The sequence below is a fragment of the Dermacentor silvarum genome, chromosome 1 (genome assembly GCF_013339745.2).
Source record: "Dermacentor silvarum isolate Dsil-2018 chromosome 1, BIME_Dsil_1.4, whole genome shotgun sequence".
Taxonomy (NCBI): domain Eukaryota; kingdom Metazoa; phylum Arthropoda; class Arachnida; order Ixodida; family Ixodidae; genus Dermacentor; species Dermacentor silvarum.
The window spans coordinates 343,486,950-343,508,809 of record NC_051154.1 but is presented as its reverse complement, the minus strand read 5'-3'; positions in this window follow the sequence as shown (position 1 = coordinate 343,508,809).

Here is a 21,860-nt window from a genome sequence, read left to right as displayed (position 1 = left end):
GCCTCAGAATCCAAACATTCTCCAAATTTTGAGGAGCCACATTAAATTTTTGAGATATAGACAATAATAAGTGTGCCTAAGTACAAGTACACACTGAACACACTTGAGTGTCTGAGTGGCCAGCTGCGAATGCAAAAGTGTCCATAGCTGCTACCTCGAGGTAACTGCAATAGGTCACGCATATAGCGTGACCTATTGACCGTAGCATTTGTCCGTAGTTGCATATTCTTTAAATTGTTCCGTCCGTAAAAGCGTACCGTGCAAAAACTGTGGCGTTTTCATATATTGTGAGTTGTCTCTACAACCAGAAAATTGGGACGACATCCGAAGGCCATGCCTTCCCGTGAGGGACACCTTGTACTATTTACCAACTCGCAGCGCGTGTGAATAACGGAAAAATTATGCAAAAGTACATACTATCAGCACCCGAAGCCAACCTAAAAAAAGCATCGCGTGATTAGCAACGTAGGGTGTCAACAAACGCATATAAATCACACAACCGAATCTGACCTACAAGTTTTTATCTGCACTGTTCGCCTGTCGGTGCTGATGTTACGTACCGATTGCGCAATCCAAGGCTACACTCAATTAGTTGCACTGTTCGAGGCTTGTTGAGCCAATATTTATAGACAAAAAAGTATCTATAAACGTTGCGTTGAGCGACCGCTATCATTTTCCAAAACGGACCACGAAATAGCTCTTGGCACAATTTCGACGGAAAATCGCAGCGATTGCTGCGACGCTGATCGAATGGTCATCGGCTGCGACGAACCGGTTGGTCGCAGCCAAAAATCGCAGAATCGGCCCTGCGACTGCAACTTTCGTCGCATGTGTCGGAAATCACACTTCCGGTGCGATGAAAATCGCACCATGTGAAACGACCTTAACGCAGCTGTTTCGGTGCCTCACTCTTTGCAGGGATAATGACAGGTGGCCGCGACCAAGGGTCCTCTCACTGGAAACTGGTGAGTAATACGGAATGTTTATATTTTTCCTGCGAGCTTTGTCGTTTATGTTATGGGTAGCGTTCAAAAACAGGTAAATGTGTGCATTTCTCGTTGATTGAGTTCGCCCTGTGGGTGATTAACTTTCTCAAACCGATAGCAAGTAGATCGTGTTGTTAGTATTGGAATTTTTTTAATATTCAGGCGTAATGTCATGCAGCGGGTGGTTTGCAGGTGCTTTAAACATGCTCCGAACATGTTAATACAATGTCATTGACCTGTTGATCGAGTTGGCACGCAGTTACGCTTTCCTGCTTCGCACTTCATGCTGTGTTATCTGCTAAGTTTTCATGAATATTTTAATATTGTTTGAAAACACGAGCGGTTGTGATCAACCGTTCGATGCTTGTGTTTCCAAAAGAAAATTTGCAAGGATGATCTAATGTTGTATACATGGTTTCATGTCGCCTGACCTGAACTTTGGACAAGTGTATACCCCATGTATAAACCATTTTTTCATGGGCACCGCCATTGCGTAGACTGTGGCGCCATCTATGGGCAGTTGGCATGCTGGTTTGGCCGAACGCCCATGTTGTATGCTGTGGTATACGCTCGGCGGCAGTTTCTGATGGATTTATTCACTCTCCCGTGGTGTATTTAGCATGCAACGGCGTCTTCTATGTGGAGAACGGTCCTGTGAGGCCTAGTGAAGGAATTTAAGTCTGAAGTAATTAAGCGGCTGGAGTTTCTGCTGGCGTTAGGACGGACGGAGACACCCAGCGCGAAGTGTGTGCGTTTGAGAACTGTTCTACCTCAAATATCAGTTAGGTATTTCTGAAAGTTAGTTTCACATATGTTACCTTACTGCAGCATTCTCAGCACTGTAATTCTGTGATGTGTTTTGTCACCGATCTCGGGGGCGTGCGGGTGTTAGAGGAGATGGAGTAGGCAGGCGCGTGGCAAAACAGCAAAAGGATTTTTAATTACGCACGAACCCAAGACCCGAACAAAAGGAAACAAAAATAAACAAGCACACTAAAACACACCGCGGGGACAATACTAACGAAGTTACAACCTAAAGCCTAATATACTAAGAATGTTCCTATTTGTGCCTACACTCGTCTGTGGCGGCTAATTCACCAAAGTCAGGCAACCTTGTATTAACGCTGGGACGCTGCGAATAAGAGTCACCTTGTGTTCGTCGTTGCACGTTTGTCCGTGTCCGAAGCTCGTCGGCCCTTTCTCTCCGAATTCAGCGCTCTTGTCGATTCTGCAGACGTCTGTGCCTCGCTGTCGTCGCGTCGTCTCTTTTGTCGCTGTTTAGCTCATCAGTGCTCCGTCGGTGGCGAGCTCATCATCTCGTTATTGATGGCGTTCGCCGTAGCTTAGGCCCACCTGCCTAGGCCTAGCGTCGGGATGCGTCGCAACTTCTTCAGGAGTGCCAACGTGTCGTCCCGAGGAGATTCGAATGTGCCGGTCTGCTGCAGAAGGGGGATCCTCTCTGGGGTGCCTGGTCCTGCCGTGAGAAGCTGCAGCGCGTCCAGGAGCCTCGCCCGAACTTGCCGAGGTCGACGGCCACACCTTGGACGGCCAGCGTCGCGGACTCAACCCGACCCCCAAGTCTCCTGTCGCCAGAACATAGCTGGAGATGCGACCTTTCTGACCCGGTGCCACGCTGAAACTCAACGGACAGCGCCGTTCATCCCTCGACTATGCCTCGGTTCGTGCGCCTCGCGCGCTCGCGCCGTTCGGAACCCCGTGTTTCTCGTGCTCCTTTTCTTTTTCGCGCCACCGGCGGCCTCTTACATATGACATGGGTCCCCTTTTTGAGTTTTTTTTCCAAAAAACTGCTTACTCCTGATCTGTGGGGGGAGGGGGTGACGTTCGGGTGATGACTGTGACTCCTCGTAGTGACATTGGTGCCGGCTCGTGTGAAGACTTGATGCACTACACAACACCACCACACACTTCACTGCACAATTCACCAGTTGCACTGTTCACCACGTTTAAGAGTTCACTTTGTGCACATTTCACCTATGTATTCACCTTAGTCCCGTCCGCGTTATATTTCACAGTCTCAATTGTCAATCGCCCTACTCATGAAGTCCGCTCCCACATTCTGTCTGCCTTTGATATATTGTATATGGAAGCAATACTCTTGCAAGGTGAGGCTCCATCTCATTAACCTACCATTTGTCAGTTTAGCTTTGCTCAAAAACTGTAGTGGTTGGTGATCTGTTTGCACCCGAAATTGTTTGCCGAATAGATATATGTGAAACTTTTTCACAGCCCAAACGAGAGCTAGGCATTCCTTTTCTGCTGTAGAATAATTTTGCTCAGCCTTATTTAGTCGCCTACTAGCAAAAAACACGGGATGGAGTTTTTCTTCTTTCTCTTGCAAAAGTACTGCTCCTAACGCTTTGTCTGATGCGTCTGTGCGAAGCACGAACTCTTTCTGTGTATCCGGTGCTAGAAGAACCGGCAGATGTGCCAAACTGTTCTTTAACATCTCAAAGGCCTTCTGATGTCTATCTTCCCATTCTACTATGTTGCTCGCTCCCTTCTTTGTTAATTCTATCAGAGGACCTGCCACTCCAGCGTAATGTGAGATGAACTCCTATAGAACCCTGTCAAACCTAGAAACGATTGCACCTCTTTCTTAGTCCGTGGTCTGCATACCGCTTGAATCTTCTCCACCGTATCCTCCCTGGGTTCAACCATGCCCATTCCTAACTTGTGCCCTAAGAATTCTACAGGAGCATAACCTAACTCACATTTGGTGGGTTTGATTGTCAATCCTGCATCCTTGATTCTTATTAATAACTGTTCCAGGGCTAGTAAATGTTCTTCCCACGTGTCTGTGGCAACTAAGATGTCGTCAATATAGTGCTCGACATGCGGCACATCATTCAACACTTGTCTCATCAACCTCGTAAACACAGCTGCTGCAGTTTTCAATCCGAACGGCATATATCTAAATTGAAATAATCCCTTCGAACATGAGAATGCAGTTTTCCTTTTGGACGTTTCCTCCATTGGTATTTGCCAATACCCTTTTGCCAGGTCGAGCTTTGAGAAATATTTCTTCTTAGCTACCCTTGCCACCACTACATCTATTCTGGGTATTGGTTCCGCGTCAGTTTCTAGCACGTTATTCAGGCGCCTGAAATCCACGCATACCCTGTTGGAGCCATCTGCTTTTTTAACCTCCACTAGAGGTGCGTTATAGGGAGAGTTTGCCCTTTCAATGATGCCTTGTTTCAGCATCTCTTCAACCTCCCTCTCTATGGTTTCCTGCATTGCCAGCGGTAGAGGGTATTGTTTTACATGTACTGGCTCTTCTGTGGAACACTGTAGCTCACACTGCACTACATTCGTCCGCCCCGGTAAATCTGAAAACACTACTTCAACGTTGTGTATTAGCGCTTTCAGCTCTTTTGTTTGTTTATTTGTTAGGGCTGGATTTAACTTGACGCTCTCCACACCCATAGTCTTCTTATCGACATACGTTGGTACCTCGCCATGGTCATTCTCCTCCGCGATTACCATACAAACTCTAGCTCCTGCGTCATCCTCCCCTTTTCCGGTTTCTTCTCTATCTTCATATTTCTTCAACATGTTAATATGAAACAACTTTCTATGACCCTGCACCTCAATTTCATAATCCAACTCATTCTTCTTCTGCGTCACCATGAAAGGCCCTTTCCACTGCATCAAAATTTTATTATGGTCTGTGGGGAGCAGCACTAACACCTTATCTCCCGCTTCTAATCTCCTAGACACTGCTTTGCGGTCATAATATTTCTTCTGAGTTTGTTTAGCCTGCGCTAACTTCTCATGGGCCAACTTACACGTCTCCTCCAACCTGTTCCTCAGCTCCAATACATAGGTACAGGTCGTCTTTTCCTCACTACCCAGTTCTTCTTTAGTCCACAACTCCTTGAGAATAGTTGTCGGCCCTCTGACTGCTCTGCCATAAATCATCTCGAATGGAGAAAACCCTATGCTGGCTTGTGGTACCTCTCGGTACGCGAACAAGAGCGCTGGCAAGTATCTATCCCAGTCTTTTGGCCTCTCCTGACACATCCTCCTGATCATTGTTTTCAATGTCCCGTTAAACCTTTCCACTAACCCATTGGCCATTGGATGGTACGGGGTAGTTAGCTTTTGATCTATGGATAGCAGCCTGTTTATCTCTTTCATAACTTCCGATGTAAAGTTAGAGCCCCTGTCACTTAAAATCTCCTTTGGAATGCCGTACCGGGAAAACATCTCTAATAATGCTTCGGCCACCTGAATCGTGTCTACCGTCTTAAGTGCTACCGCGTCAGGATACCGAGTGGCAACATCCACTAACGTGAGCACATATCTGTTACCTTTCCCGGATGTGGGACTAATGGGTCCTACAATATCAATCGCTACACGGTGGAATGGTAGCTCAACAATAGGCATCTTTCCTAACGGTGCCTTTCCTACACGACCCTTCGCCACCGTCCTTTGACATATATCGCAGAACCTGACGTATCTCTTCACGTCGCTTTGTACTCCAATCCAGAAGAACTCCTCTGTAATTCTCGCCAACGTGCTCCCTATCCCTTGATGTCCTGCTATCACACTGTCATGTCCTATCTTCATTACTGTTTCTCGCAGTTCCATTGGGACCATTAACTGCTGAACCTCTCTTCCTGAATTGAACACACACCTCCGGTATAATAAGTCGTTCTTCTTGAAAAACTCCGCCACGTTTCGACTTCTTTGTCTTCGTACTACTTCTCCTATCTTCTGTACGCACTTCTGCAATGATTCGTCTTTCTCCTGTAATTCCTTGAACTCAGCGACCGTTATGTTCAACCCTTTTCTGTTCGTGACCGGTAATGGTTTTAAGGGCTTAGTACTCTTACTCCTGGCTCGCGTTTGTACTGCCGCTGCTACCTCTACCTCAGGTGACTCCTCTTCTAGCGTTTCTGGCTTTTCTCTCTTCTCTAAATCTTCTGTCCTCTTCCAGTTAGGGTCTGTGTCATCCGCCCTTCTCACCCCTGATACATTCCCCAAAATCAAGTCAAACAGGGGATCTTCTACACACCTAGCTGTGACCAATCCCGTAAAAAATGGTGTCGAAACTTGAATTTGCGCCTCTGGCAAATACTTAACGGACCTGTCCGCCAAAATGACTGGTTTGAAATAGCCGGTCATGTTCTCTGACGGCACCAGACTTTCCCTAACCAATACTGTGTTCGCCCCTGTGTCTCTCAAAACTGTGGCCCTGCGTCCTTGAACTTCTCTCTCCACCACGGGCATGTTCTTTTCTCTCGGCTCGCCCTCTTTACCTTTCATCATACATGCAACCTTTGTCTGCGTATCCTGATCTGCATTCGCGCGCTCCATGCCCTCTCTTTTGACATAGCTGGCAAACCACTGGTGGACCACGTCTACTATCCTTCGCCCGACAGTTCATTGCTATATGTCCCAGCCGGTTACAAAGAAAACATCTTTGGGGCGTCCCTTGCCTGTTCATTGGACCCCGATTCCTCGTCTCACCTGCAGCTGCCATCGGCGCGTCCTTGCCACTCTTTCCTAAATTTCTTAGACCCTGCGCCTCTACAAACTGATCTGAGTGCGCTGCCATCTCCTCCACTGTTTTTAATTTGCTCTCTTTGAGGAATACCGCCAGACTGTCGCTGCACCTGGCGAGAAATTGCTCTCCTACGACCTTGTCCCGCACCCCTTCATATGTCTTGTTGGCCTCCGACAACTCCATCCATCTCTCAAAGTAGTTTGTTAATCTACATGCAAACTGTTTTCCAGTTTCCGCGTCTTCCGGCTTGCATGACCTGAACTTTTCGCGGAAACCCTCAGCGGTTAGCCGGAATCTTTGCAATAAAGTGTTTTTTACTTTGTCGTAGTCTAGACTCTCTTCGACGGGCATCCGTCCGAACACACTCAAAGCCTCACCAACTAGACACAGGCTTAAGGCGCTAGCACACTCGTTCCTTGCCCAGCCTTGCCCGACCGCTATTGTTTCGAAGCGATGCAATTACGCATCTAAATCGTCCCTACGCTCATCAAAAGGAGCCATTAATTTCCTAGGGCAAATTTGCTTTGGTCTGGGCGAAGTTGAGTTGGATGACGCCGATCCGGGTGAACTTGTGCCGTCACGAGAACCTGCGCCCATCTTCGCTAGTCTAATCTTTAATTCTAAAATTTCTTTTTCATTTTTGTGCTGTTCGTGCACTCGTTCGTGCCTCTGACACTCTCGTTCGTGCTCCTTCTCTTTCTCTTGACGAGTATATTAAAAAAAAGTCATTGTCTCGTCCTTCGACAGGTTTAAATCCTTGGCTATTGCCGCCAAACGTTCCCACTCCATCTTTGCTACTCCCGAGTATCGGTGACTGGGCTAAGATAGAATCCTGGAACGGATCCTGGCAGGCTCGCCAATTGTGATGTGTTTTGTCACCGATCTCGGGGGCGTGCGGGTGTTAGAGGAGATGGAGTAGGCAGGCGCGTGGCAACACAGCAAAAGGATTTTTAATTACGCACGAACCCAAGACCCGAACGAAAGGAAACAAAAATAAACAAGCACACTAAAACACACCGCGGGGACAATACTAACGAAGTTACAACCTAAAGCCTAATATACTAAGAATGTTCCTATTTGTGCCTACACTCATCTGTGGCGGCTAATCCACCAAAGTCAGGCAACCTTGTATTAACGCTGGGACGCTGCGAATAAGAGTCACCTTGTTGTGTTCGTCGTTGCACGTTTGTCCCCGTCCGAAGCTCGTCGGCCCTTTCTCTCCGAATTCAGCGCTCTTGTCGATTCTGCAGACGTCTGTGCCTCGCTGTCGTCGCGTCGTCTCTTTTGTCGCTGTTTAGCTCATCAGTGCTCCGTCGGTGGCGAGCTCATCATCTCGTCATTGATGGCGTTCGCCGTAGCTTAGGCCCACCTGCCTAGGCCTAGCATCGGGATGCGTCGCAACTTCTTCAGGAGTGCCAACGTGTCGTCCCGAGGAGATTCGAATGTGCCGGTCTGCCGCAGAAGGGGGATCCTCTCTGGGGTGCCTGGTCCTGCCGTGAGAAGCTGCAGCCCGTCCAGGAGCCTCGCCCGAACTTGCCGAGGTCGACGGCCACACCTTGGACGGCCAGCGTCGCGGACTCAACCAGACCCCCAAGTCTCCCGTCGCCAGAACATAGCTGGAGATGCGACTTTTCTGACCCGGTGCCACGCTGAAACTCAACGGACAGCGCCGTTCATCCCTCGACTATGCCTCGGTTCGTGCGCCTCGCGCGCTCGCGCCGTTCGGAACTCTGTGTTTCTCGTGCTCCTTTTCTTTTTCGCGCCACCGGCGGCCTCTTACATATGACAAATTCTAAGCTCTGGTTTAGCTGCAACGAGTGGTTACGAAACATTTGATGATCCTAACACTGTGGGTTCTGGCGAATAAGTTGTGCTGTTTACTTTGACAAGCGTTCAAGTTGTTATCTGTAGATGCATTGGGCGACTACCTTGTTTGTTGGGCAAGGTTTCCGCCCACAAATAAAATAGTTTGGTTAATAAGAACCGCTTACCGTACAGTATGAATCATGCTTTTCGAATGGTCGAACGACCAGCTGCAGACTGTGCGAGCGTCCGAGGCAGTACTGAATGCTGTGTTATAGATCTGTTTGTTCTATATAGCGCATGGTCCAAGTGGTCCAAGCATGCGGCACGACCATGCGAAGTCTTATTGCCGTCTTTATCCCGTGTTCTGTTTTATTTTGCCGCAAAAGGAGGATATATGAACTCTTTTTTTTCAGTCTCGTAAGTTCAGTCATCTACGACGCATTCACCCATCTTACGGAAATTGTGTACTTACAAATAGCTGTTGGATTCTCTTTATGCGATCCCCTTTGTATATTAAGCCTTACAGGGCAAAAAGGCAATGCCGATCGAAGCACGAAGCTTATGTGTATCATGTTGGTTTGCCAGCCGCAGTGCTCGCTGTGTTGAGCAAAGCCTTCGGCTTCTTGCAGGAGGCTAATGCAGACATAGTGATTTGAAGTCTACTAGACTTAAAATGCGTGAGAACATTGCCGGTGGCTGATGCAAATGTTTTACAACAAGTCTTCGTCGAGTGAAAACTGATACATCCAACATAGTTCACGACACATACACACACCGCGGCTGATGATGCGCATCGCATTTTTGCACATGCAAGATAAATTTCCAGATACTGTAGCTACTGCTGCACCTAAAGGCTACACAGTGGTTGTTCGACGACCTCGTAAGAACTGCATCTCGTAAATTGCACTCAGAACTAGCTAAAACACCTCCAAATCGTTCCGCAGCGAGCGACCGGCAACACAGTAAGCCGCGCTGGCTCGCACAAGCCGCAGAGGAGGAAAAGCTTGTCACGCACCCTTTCCTCCTCGCCCGATGAAAAGGTGTATAGGAGTGATTTTTGTTTCATTAAGTGTGTGATGTTGCAAATTTATACGATGGTGTTGCCACGTTATCTCTCTGATGTGATGTCTGTTCACTTCAAGTTTAGAGCCTTAGTTTTGCATTGTTGTCTTAAGTAGCGATTTACAGCTAGTTGGTGTGTTGAACCATCGTCTCTTGCCAATTGCATGGTGTAACCTCTACCCATATTTTTTCAACAACATCGTTCTCGTTGACTGATCTTACGACAACTGTTTATTAAGCTTCTTATTCCTGTACAGAACTCCTGATTTGGCGTACAAGATCAAAACGAAGTACAACATTCTTCTTCTCTGCTTAGTTTATGGAATTTACCGGTAGCTCTTATTCATGCCTATATGGAACCGCGGGCTACAAGTTGCAGCCATTCCTGTCACTGCTTTTTGTCACTGCTAACCTAACCTAACCTAGCTTGTTATTTTCGCTGTTCCAAGTTTGTCACAGAAGGCTCTTGATTGTGAGAGCAAGCAAACATTAAGGTACACCAATGTTACACACGCTACTAATGAGTCTGCAGTAATGCATTGTATTTGTGTCCCAGTTTCGCTATGCCACAGCGCAAGACATTGTCCTGCTGTTCCTGGACACGGTGTTCGCAATCCTCCATGGTGCCGGCTGGCCACTGTTGGCTATTGTGTTTGGTCATATGACGAATGCCTTCATCCACCAGCAGCAGGCGCGCTTCTACGATGGTGACAGCACAAACTTCACCATGCTGCCGCCTCTTCAGACCTTTGGGGAAGCAATACGGCGAAGTGGGGTGCAGTCCATGTTTGACCCTGTAACCATGCTGGAGTACATCACCATGAACAAGTTTGCACTCACCTACGTCATCATTGCCGCTGGGGTCTTCGTGTCTTCATTTATACATGTATGTCAATCATTCCTGCTTTTATAGCTTGAGTTAGTTTGCTTCTTGTTAATTATTTCTGTCCATGATAATTCGGTTTCTCTCAAAGAGAGCATTATTAATTAGCAATAAGTAAATGGAAAAGCTTAAACAACTTGGTTAGCATGCACTTTTTAAGTTCTCTGTATTATATCCCTGATTGTCGGGTGCTGTTGTAACAAAGCTGTGCTTCTATTTGTGATGGTTTAATCATGCTGCTATTTTATTATATCTTTGTGTTATTTCGTAGCTTTTAATTGTGATGATTAAGTCATGGTGCTATTTTATTACGTTTGTTTTCTTCCGTTGCTTTTTTTCATATGCACAAAATGTGTAGACAAGCTTACAATGCCTCAAGTGTTTTCTGGGAAACGCATTTACGGGCTCTTAAAGTTAGAATTGACTCTCTTTCTGTCCTATTTATCTGGTTCTTTAACTTGAGGAGCACGGCAGCAACACCACAAACTATCCTCATCACACCACTATCGCTGTTTTGTGGAGCATGCTTTCATGCTATATATACAACTTATTTCAGTTTCCTTTTTTCTTTACACGTTGCTTTCAATTAAGTACGTTAGCTGCTGGCTGTTGTTGCATTAAAGAAGTTTTCTAGCTGATATTTCGGTTTTACTTGCACCATTTGTTTGTGACACAGCATATATGTGCATTATCAACAGGTGTGGTGTTGGGTAAAAATGCCCGTGTGCTTGCGTTGTAGTGCACATTAAAGAACCCCAGGTGGTCAAAATTATCTGGAGCCCTCTACTACGGCATGCCTCATAATCAGAACTGGTTTTGACACGTAAAACTCCAGAAAGAAGAAGGTGTTGGACCAGAGCCTGTGATTGTCAGCTGTACAGGCTGCAGCAAGAGCTATTCTACTCAATCCTATGACAGAATGTAGCCTGGTTTGACAGGCACCGTGTCACTGAAGTTGCATCAAGAATGAATGAGTACGTGTTATGGCATTGAAATTACTCCAAACTTAATTGGCGCCTTTAAGCAAGCAGATTCGTTAAGTCAGGACTGAATAGGTGACATAACATGCCTGTAGTGCTTGCACAAAAAAGCGTGCCCGCGTAAAAAACATTTATGGAAAAAAATTATTTGTCTCAAATGTTTGCTTGTTAGCAGCGCTTTACATTCACATACAGCACGGTTCACTTAGAATGGAAACATCTTATCATATTCCGTTATCTATAAAGGGACATGAAAGAGAAAATGCAGATGAGCTGTATTAGTAAATTACGCTCTGCACAAAGCCACTCTTACCATTAGAGGAGACATGGTAAAAAAGAGGCAAGAACAAGATGGGTGGTGATGGCCCTCTTGAAGTTCCCACACCAGCGTGTCGTGAGTTCATAGATTTCAACAGCGTCTGCGCAGTGCTCAGGCCTAGTTAATTTTTTATAGCTAGAGATTGACTGCGATGTATATAAAGGGGCCGAAGACTAAGCTTAGCAAATTTCAAGAACCTTTACTGTGGCACAATGAGCCTAATATTAAGAAACTACTTCCAAGTTCACGACGTCGCACTGATCTACCACCTGGTGTTTTGGCACGAAAAACTGAACTTTGACCTTCATTTTCTTCTTTCTAGTAATCAACCTGTTGCTTTAAAATTTGAAAGAATATTTTAATAATTCTAAACTGGTTTAGTGTTTCTCTTTCATGCTGATACATGGCATGAAGCCCTGCAAATTATTCTCTGCATGGGTGCCATGCCGTCAGCTACGGTTCACTGTGACGGCAGTTAATTTACCTATTTAACCTAGGATTCTAGACTTGCATAGTGTTCCTGATGAGAATATACCGTGTGCACGGATGCACTCACAATGGTAACAATTGTTGTGTGGCACAAGTACATACCAAAGGGTGTAAGTCTTTTTTGTTATATTTGCATATAGCACTCCAGTACAGTCAAACCTTGGTGTAACGAATGTGCATATAACAAAGTAAATTGAAAAATGTTTGGCCAATATCAAGGCGCAATGAATACATGCTGTGAGCACAATCATCATAACATATCATCACGTGTAAATCTTTCTCGTCTGTATACAGACCGTCATCGCCGCTTGCATCTTCTTCGGGGTCACAGCTCTAGCTTGGTGATAACAAAAGTGGTTCTTTATAATGCTTGTAACAAATATCAGACATATCGAAGGTATTTGTATGTTGGATGCAAATTTATTGTAATGAGGTTTGAATGTAGGAATGGTTTTTTCCCTATTAATTGAATGCCATCTCCAAATGACCGAGTATGTATTTCCTCCCTACTTTTTCAGAGACATCCCCGCAGGGTCGGCTGCGTAAGCAGGCATTTGGTGGGTTGCGACACCACGCACCCGAGCACATGGGGGTTGGACCCTCCGACGCGTAGCCGTGCGTGGCTCAGCTGTGTTTGGGGAAAGGGGGATCCAGGAGGTTGAGCTAATGCCGGGTGTTTGGACCTTTAAGGCCCCCCGGCGGAGGCAAGACACCTGTTAGGCCTCTGCTTCACATAGACAGCACCCCCGGACTGACCCACCCAGGAAAAATCGGTGGTCGCCTTTTCCTGTCTCCCTCTCTGATCTTTCTCTGCTCTATTTTTCTGTCTTCACTGTCCTGTCACCTCTTCTCTTCTGTTACTTCCTCACTTTTCATAGGCGGCTTGGGTTAACCTTGTGTAAGTGCCCTCTTTTGGGTTTATATATAAGATTATAGCGGCAATGTATGGCTGGCGCCTGCAGCCTTACACGTTAAGTGCTGCAGCGTCCTCTTGTAAGACTCTGTGGTGGGTGGCTGCCATTGCTGCCGAAGTACAATAAACTGCTATCGGAACACCCGCTTTTCCCCAGCTTCTTGATCGGCTCCCTCAGAAGAGGGGACACACCGATGAGATTTTGAATTTTTTCACCCGACCTAAAGACATTTTCCCACGGTTTCAAGTAGTACATATTGAAAGAACAGAAAAACTAGCGACAACCATATCCCCATTTGTAGTTGCGAAAAGCTTGACCAACACGCTAGGCCCTGTCTACAAAGTCACCAAAATGCCAAGGGGGACCTTTTGCTTGAGCTGCGTGACAAGGAGCAATACAACAGACTCGGCAAGCTTGTTACTTTTGGTGATGTCCCAGTTACCGTTTCACCGCATCGGTCCGTGAACACAGTACGGGGGGTAGTATCTGAAGCAGACCTCATCGACCTATCTGAAACCGAGTTGGAAGGATGGAAGGAGCAAAACATCACGAATGTGCAGCGCATCGTTATTAGACAGGACAACAAAGAAATTCCCACGAAACACCTGATACTTACCTTTGAATTAAGCGTTTTGCCACAAAGCATTGAACCAGGCTACACAAAGGTAGCAGTAAGACCACACATCCCAAATCCTCGGCGATGGTACCATTGCCAAAGATTCGGCCATGGCCCACAGAGCTGACATGGTAGACTCACCTGTGCCAAGTGTGGAGTACGAGGTCATGCCTCAGACAATTGCGAGGCCGCACCTCACTGCATTAATTGCGATGGTGAGCATCCAGCATACTCCCGGTCTTGTCCAAGCTGGAAAAAAAAAGGAAATTTTAACACTGAAAGTCCGTGAAAACATATCGTTCAGGGAAGGACTCAAAAGGTGCTCACCATTCCACACGACCACTTACGCTGATGCGGCGCGTCAAGGATCAGTGTCGCAGCGGCTACTGCCACCTGCCCAGCCCACGCGCAGCGAGCTGTTGCTTGTGGCTCCTGCCCCCAAAGTGGAAGGAGCTAATTCTACTCCATCCAACCAGCAAACAGGCCTGGTTACCCTAGGGTTGCCGGCACCACAGCAGTCCTCGGTGGCAGCCTGCGCTACGCGTAGCGAACGTGCAGGCCCACCAGCAGCTCCCACGTTGAGTGCAGTCAAGGCTGCCTCACCCTCACTGGCCCCTGCTGGCGCTGGCAACAGCCGGCACAGCTCAGGCCCAAAGGCAGCCCCATCCACCTTCGCGCTGGTGGGTGCAAATGTCTCGTCCTTCGCGGCGAGACTTTCTCGCGAAACTTCTCGCTCAGCGCATGTCCGGCGCCTCACAATAGGCAATGGACACTACACCCATCCCGACGGCGCACCAAGCGCCCAAGGAGTGGCGAGGCTGCCTCGACTGCTTCAGCAAGGACAAATCTCACGTTACGGGGCCTGGAAAGGGCTCCGTAATCTAAAGCAATACTTCCTTTTTTTGTACACACAGCACCAATTTACTTTCATTATGGATACACAAATCATACAACGGAACGTCAGAGGCCTTAGGAACTTCGGTGATGTCCAAGAACTTCTTTACCAACACAATCCAAAAGTGCTGTGTGTACAGGAAACACACTTAAAATCAAAACATACAAACTTTCTCCGACAGTATGTTACGTTTCGTAAAGATTGCGATAATGCTCTCGCATCATCAGGCGGTGTTGCCATTGTAATCCACAAAAGCATAGCATGTCAACGTTTGCAGCTACAAACGCCCCTTGAAGCACTGGCAGTTCGACTTGTTCTTCTAAACAAACTCCTCACTATTTACTCGCTTTACATACCCCCACATTACCACTTACACAAACATGAATTTCAGTCCTTTATAAACGAATTGCCTGAACCTTATCTTCTTGGCGATTTCAATGCGCACAGCAGTCTGTCGGGCGACTCTCGTATCGATGCGCGAGGTCGTCTTGTTGAACTATTTCTTTTCTCCTCTGGTGTGTGTCTTCTGAATAAGAAGGAATCTACATTTTGCTGTCTCGCAAGCAGAACCTTTTCTTCTATTGATCTTAGCATAGCTTCCCCGTCTATTATCTCCACTTAAATGGGAAGTTACTAAAAATCCTTACGGGAGCAATCACTTCCCAATACTACTGAGAACAACCAAAGAAAATGAGTCTTCACCACAAGCCCCTCGATAGAAGGTTGATACAGCCGATTGGGAGAAATTTCGAAATCTTACTAGTTAGTATCTCTATGGCTGACATGTCTTCGTTAAGAATTGATGCTGCTGTGGAGTATTTTACTACCTTCATAATTGATGCCGCTTCTAAATGCATATCTAAAATAAGTGGTGTGGCTTGCAAACACCGTGTCCGATGGTGGAACGACGAATGTAGGAACGCTCGTAGGAAACAGAACTAAGCGTGGGGGTTGCTATGCGATCCTCCTACTGCGGAGAATCTTATCAATTTTAAGAAGATAAAGTCCCAAGGCAGAAGAACGTGCCGACAGGCCAGAAGAGAGAGTCGGCAGAAGTTTTTATCAGGTGTACACTCGTATACAGATGAGGCCAAAGTCTGGAACAGGTTTAACAAGGCGACAGGATGACAAAAATATTCACTCCCTTTGGTAAACACACAGGGCGACAGCTTTGAAGACCAAGAGAACCACCTGGGTGCACATTTTGAACATGTGTTCAGTTCATCGTGCTATTCTCTAGCATTTATAAAATACAAAACAGCAATAGAAAAACAAAAACTAGACCGAAAGAGCACCGGGAATGAGCCATATAACTTACCTTTCTCTGTAGCAGAGCTGCATGCATCACTCGCCTGTTGCAACCAATCTGCCCCAGGCTCTGACTGCATACTACATGAAATGTTGAAGAACCTGCCCTCTGAAACGAAGAAAACCCTTGTCTGTCTGTATAACTCTATATGGACATCCGGCGAGATCCCCTCTGCCTGGAAAGAGGCCATAGTGATCCCTATCCTGAAGCAGGGCAAGGATCCATCGTCTGTATCGAGTTATAGGCCCATAGCACTAATAAGCTGTCTCTGCAAAGTCTTGAAAAAAATGATAAACTGTCGCCTACTACATTTGCTAGAATCAAACAAACTGCTTGACCCATACCAGTGCAGTTTTCGCGAGGGTCGATCCACCACTGACCATTTGATACGTATTGAGGCACAGATACGCGAAGCTTTTGTTCACAAACAGTTCTTTCTGTCTGTATTCTTAGGCATGGAAAAGGCCTATGACACCATATGGTGGTTTGAAATACTGAGATACCTCTACGAATTTGGTATACGTGGTAATATGTTAAATGTGATTGAAAATTTTGTGTACTGATGGGAAAGGCCCCATTGCTTCTTTATTTTTTTTAATAGAAGGAACATTGTGGAAATTCACATTAACTATTGTATATTGACCTGTTTGAATGCAAGAAATAAATTAATTACAGTTTTACCTTGATTTTCTTTTGATGATTTCATCCTACCCAGCAGCCTGCTTGAAATAACATTTTGTAAATGTATACGTAGAGTTACATAAGATTTAAAAGATTAATTAACACAAAATGAAGACAAAGACAGGCAAACAAGTGTTTATCTTGTCTTATATGTATCTAACTCTACCTTCATCTTCATTTTGCACTCATAAATTTAAAATTTTTTTTATGGATATGAACTAAACCCAGCAAGGAGCAATCTAAGGTGACATAAGTGCATTACTTTATTTTCCCTTTGTCTACCTAAATACTGTTTCAAGGCAAAAGAGTTTTCAGCTGCACAGCTTGACATGCATAGATTGCACAGACTGCAAATATGCTGCATATGCGACTTAACATTTATGTACCGTATTGTTCAATTTTAGATGGTGTCCCAATCAGCTGGCAAGGAGCAAGAAAAGTATGCACAATCAGGGGCGGTGGCCCTGGAAGTTCTAAGCAAGATACGAACTGTGGCTGCCTTCTGTTCTCAATATGGTGAGGTGCAGCGGCAGGGGCGTATCCAGGTTTTTTCTGAGGGGGGGGGTCAGCTTCTGTCAATGATGATGATGATGATAGTAGCCTTTCTTATTTACCGAAATTCACCGTTTCTGCTCACGATAAACCCGCGTTTTATACGTCTAGAGCAACACCTGTAGCCCACCATGGTGGCTCAGTCAGCTCAGGCGTTGCGCTGCTGAGCACGAGATCGCGGGATCGAATCGCGGCCGCGGCGGCCGCATTTCGATGGAGGTTGAAATGCAAAAACGCCCACGTGCTTGCGTTGTAGTGCACGTTAAAGAACCCTAGGTGGTCAAAATTAATCCGGAGCCTTCCACTACGGCGTGCCTCATAGTCAGAACTGGTTTTGGCACGTAAAACCCCAGAAAGAGGAAGAAGACCTGTAGCGAAGCCAGATATCGGTTTCTCCGAGCTTATAGGAAAAGGACGTTACCCAATACAGCCATGTGCTTGGCGGCTGTGCCTGATAATACAGGGTGTTCAAAACTAAGCTTTATGCTTTTCTTAAAATTAGGCACTGGGAGGCACGCGAAGACCACCCGTGCAGATAAGTTATGTAGCCAGAGGGGTCACAAAGTGAGATGATAATAGTCGCTGTGGACAGTCCAATTAACTAAAATTGAACAATCTTTTTTTGTCGACTGCAGTAAGTGGGTATGTTTGTATTGAAAACTTAGAGGCAGTCGTGTTTCTTACTGCAGTCAATAAAAATTTAATTATTCAATTTTAGTCAATTCGGCTGCTGACAGCGATAATTATCACCTCAATTTGTGTCCCCCTGGCCACATAACTTATTTGCGCAGGTGCTCTTCACGTGCCTCCCAGTGCCTAACTTTAAGAAAACCATAATGCTTAATTTTGAACACCTGGTATATCTAGCCTGTATTGTTTCTTAAAATAAAATTTGGGATGATCTGTTGCAGGTTCGTTATAAATGCGTAAGCACGGGCCATCTTTGGAGTTCTGTTGGGACACATTAATTTCCTTAAGGAGATTCTTTGTGTTCGGCTGAGACACCTTCGTTTGCTTCGGAGCTCCAACGCAGCAACTACTACGCTTGTTGTTTACGATATGCGAATCGCCGCGTATGAAGACTCACGACGCCACCTACAAGAAGAACAATATGTTCTAGTAGCCGAGAGCGTGAGCCAGCATCTTAATGTTTTGTTTCCCGCGCGACGCCATCCTTTTACCCAAGGCGCGCATCTGCTCCCGTTTCTCTAACCACGCGACGCCATCCGTGGCCCGCGCGCTGGCGTTGACCGCTGACGTCACGCTCCCCCACTTCGCAGCCGTGCTCGAGACTTCGCCCCGCTCCGCGAGAACGCCCACTCAGATAAACGGATCCAGCGGCTTTGACCCTACTATGCCTAATGTACGGCAATAAAACTGCGAAGTTACAATGAAAAACTTGTAGCGTACGAACGGTACTGTGCTCGTACTGGATATTGTCAACGTGTAACTGTGATCAGAATGAGTGCTACAGTTAAAAAAGTTGCCCATGCGTAGTTCTTAGTTTAGCTGTTAGTTGTTATTTGTACAGGGTTTGTCCGAAAAGTAATGTCAGTGAGTCGAGTAAAAAGAAATTATTGATCAGATTGGTACAACACAATAAAATGTTTCAAAATAGGCTCCTCCTGCGTCGTTACATTGCGTCTAGCGAGATTTCCAACCATCGAAGGCGTCACGGTACAGGCCTCCTCAGGAATGTCCTTTAGAGCCTTGGTGCAAGCCTCTTCGACTTTGCCAACTGTCGCGAAATGATGTCCTTTCATGGGAATTGTGCAGAAAGAAGAAGAAGCCTGGGAGAGCCACGTCGGAACTGTAGGGCGGCTGGGGAACTGTTGACATCTTTCAATCGGCCAGGAAGCGGGTCACGAGGAAGGCGGTGCAGGCTGCATGGTGCGTTGTCATGGTGAAGTTTCCAATCGCCCCCGATATCAGGCCGGGTGCGATGAATCCTTCGTTTGAGTCGCTTGAGCACTTTCACGTAGAATTTGGCGTTCACGGTTGTGCCGTGGGGTACAAACTCATGGTGGACAAGGCCACTGATGTTAAAGAACACAATCAGCATGGTCTTGAACTTTGACTTGCTAATTCTGGCCTTCTTGGGGCGAGGGGACGCCAAGCTGTGCCACTTGGCACTTTGCCTTTTTGTTTCGGGGTCGTATTCAAACACCAAAGTCTTGTCACCTGTGATGACATTGTCCAAAACGTGGGGGTCACTTTCGCACAAGTCCCAAACCTCCTGTCATGTTTCAACTCGGCTTGATTGTTGGTCGTCCATTAATATTTTGCGCAAGATCTTCGCCCACACTTTTCACATTTGAAAATTATTCGTCAAAATCTCGTGAGCGGTGCTTTTTGGAATGTTTACTGTCTGTGCCACTAAACGGATACTCAAACGAGGGTCTGAGTACAAAAGATCTCTCGCGCGCGTCACATTTTCGTCACTGATGGTCGTTGAGGACGGTACAGCGTGGGCTTCATCGCTGACCTCTTCACCACTTTCTAAAAAGGCGTTGTGCCCCCGGTAAACTTGACGTTCTGACAAATAATTATCACCAAAAGCTGTCTTTATCATTGGAAAAGTTTCCACTGCAGACTTGCCGAGTTTCACACACAACTCGATGGCAATCCTTTGTTCCAACGAGCGTTGCATTACGGCTTGCACGGTAAATAAAAGTGAGTTGACGAAACACCTTGTCCTTACTCTCCAGATTGTCGCAGACGACTGAGCGACCACGCGTGCGTATGCTAACTTCCCCTTCCACCAATCCCAACTGGTCTTAGCGCGCTGCGACGTTTAGTCGCTTCACAATATAATCACTGACATTTCTTTTCGGACAAACACTGTATATGAACACTTCAGCAAGTGATCTCTTTCATTAAGCAGGTTGGTCGCGGAACCGATGACAGCCAATGAGGCAACCGATGACACCCCAAGGGGCAACTAAGTTGATCAGGCGCGAAGGCGCTCGCGCGGACATCGGCGTGCTTGGCAACCTCGTTCATTTGACGCCACCGACGGGACGAGTAAGGCACCGCCAGCGCCAGGAGGTCCAAGGTGTTCATGAGAAAAAATAACTACGGCAACTTCGCGACACCACACTCCGACGGAATACAACTAAGCTTGTGAGCGAGCTAGCTTTACTTCTATACATGGCTGATATCACTGGTACTCACGAAAAATGCTTTTCAAGAATGCTGGTGGCCACATTTTTTTGCGACAGGGCCATCCCCCTGTCAGCGAGGGGGCGATGCAGAAATCTGAGGGGGGGGTCAGGACATCCGGACATCCCCCCTGGATCCGCGCCTGTGCAGCGGTCAGTTTTATGCAGTCTGCTGCTTGCTGTTCTCTGCATTGTTTTTTTTTTGTAGCAACACCACTTCTATACACTTTTTTTTTCTCGGAACAGTCTTCGTTGCGTCAATGAACTCAATGCTGCTATTGCCAGCTGTATGGAGTTTGAAGAAAACTTGGTCACTGTCTGAAACATTCTCTGTAATGTTGGCAGTAGTGAGAACGCATGGCATTGCAGACACTGGCCACTTTTATAGGAGGGGAATAGGAGATAGCATGTCATATTCATTGGGGAATATGACATGCTATCTGTTGTTAAAAGTTCCAAGGCAAAAGGTGCTTGTGTCTTGACTGGACATAAAGCAGCATGTGACAGCCCTTTACTTGCTTTACTTTACTTGTGAGCCTAATAACTCCTAATGAGCACCAGACTCAATTTGATGCATTATACATAATGTGGCAGAGTGAGGTCTCTCAAACGCGATCGCATTCATTCAGATTGACAAATAACTGCCGCGCTAAGCCTCTGTGAACACCACGTGCGAGGTTTACTTTAGCTTTGATTGCATCATGCATGGCACCACAGCGATGGCATCTGTGCTCGCGACTCATATGTGATCGAGTAATGGCTTCTTTTCTTTACACTACGATACCAAAGTAAGGCATGAAGGTTGGATGGTTGCAAAGAGACAAGCGATATTAGCATCACATGTTTTCCTTACATGCAGTTTTAGCGAGCAACCCCTATACTTACCGAAATGAAAGATGCTTCACGTCAAAATTTCTTTGTGCAGTTCTTAGCAGTGTCACAGTAGTATTAAAAAATTTGTAATCAAGGATTGTCGACAGATGCTTTCACTGCAGCTTTATGCAACCATCATCCTTTAGTTGGAATTGGTTACAGAACAGAGCATCTACCGTATTTATTCGAATCTAGGCCGATAGTTTTTTTCAAATAATCACATACAAAACTCTAGGGTCGGCTTAGATTCGAGGATTTAAAAAAACACGTCAGTTTTTAACTGAAACTGATAAATATGGTGCATAGTTAGCACCATCTAGAAAAGTCAGTATCGCAGCCGCTACTAGCCGCGCCAGTAGCCAACTGAAGTACACGAGTGACGTCGCTATTTTGACCTGCGTCGTATCGGTATGGTGCAGCATCGGCACACGGTGTGGCGTTATCGTAATGGCACCAAATGGGCGATGCCACTATAGTGCCGCTTTCTAAATGAATACTATATTTACTCGAATCTAATGCGCACTTTCAACACGACCCTAAATCTGTGTCGGCATTTCAAAATGGGCACCTCGCACGCGCGTCGAGCCTAGCTACCGTAGCATGCGGAAGCTTCCTCCGTGTGCTGCAGTACACGTGCTTTGGCAATAGTCTACCGTCTGTCTTCACGTTCTCAGCGTCTGCTCTATCTATCAGCATGAAGTACTAAGTTCATCATGATGCCGCATTTAAAAGGAAAGTGATCATCTGTGCGGAGACAGACGGAAATTGGGCTGCATCACGGGCGTTCGGAGAATCCGAAAC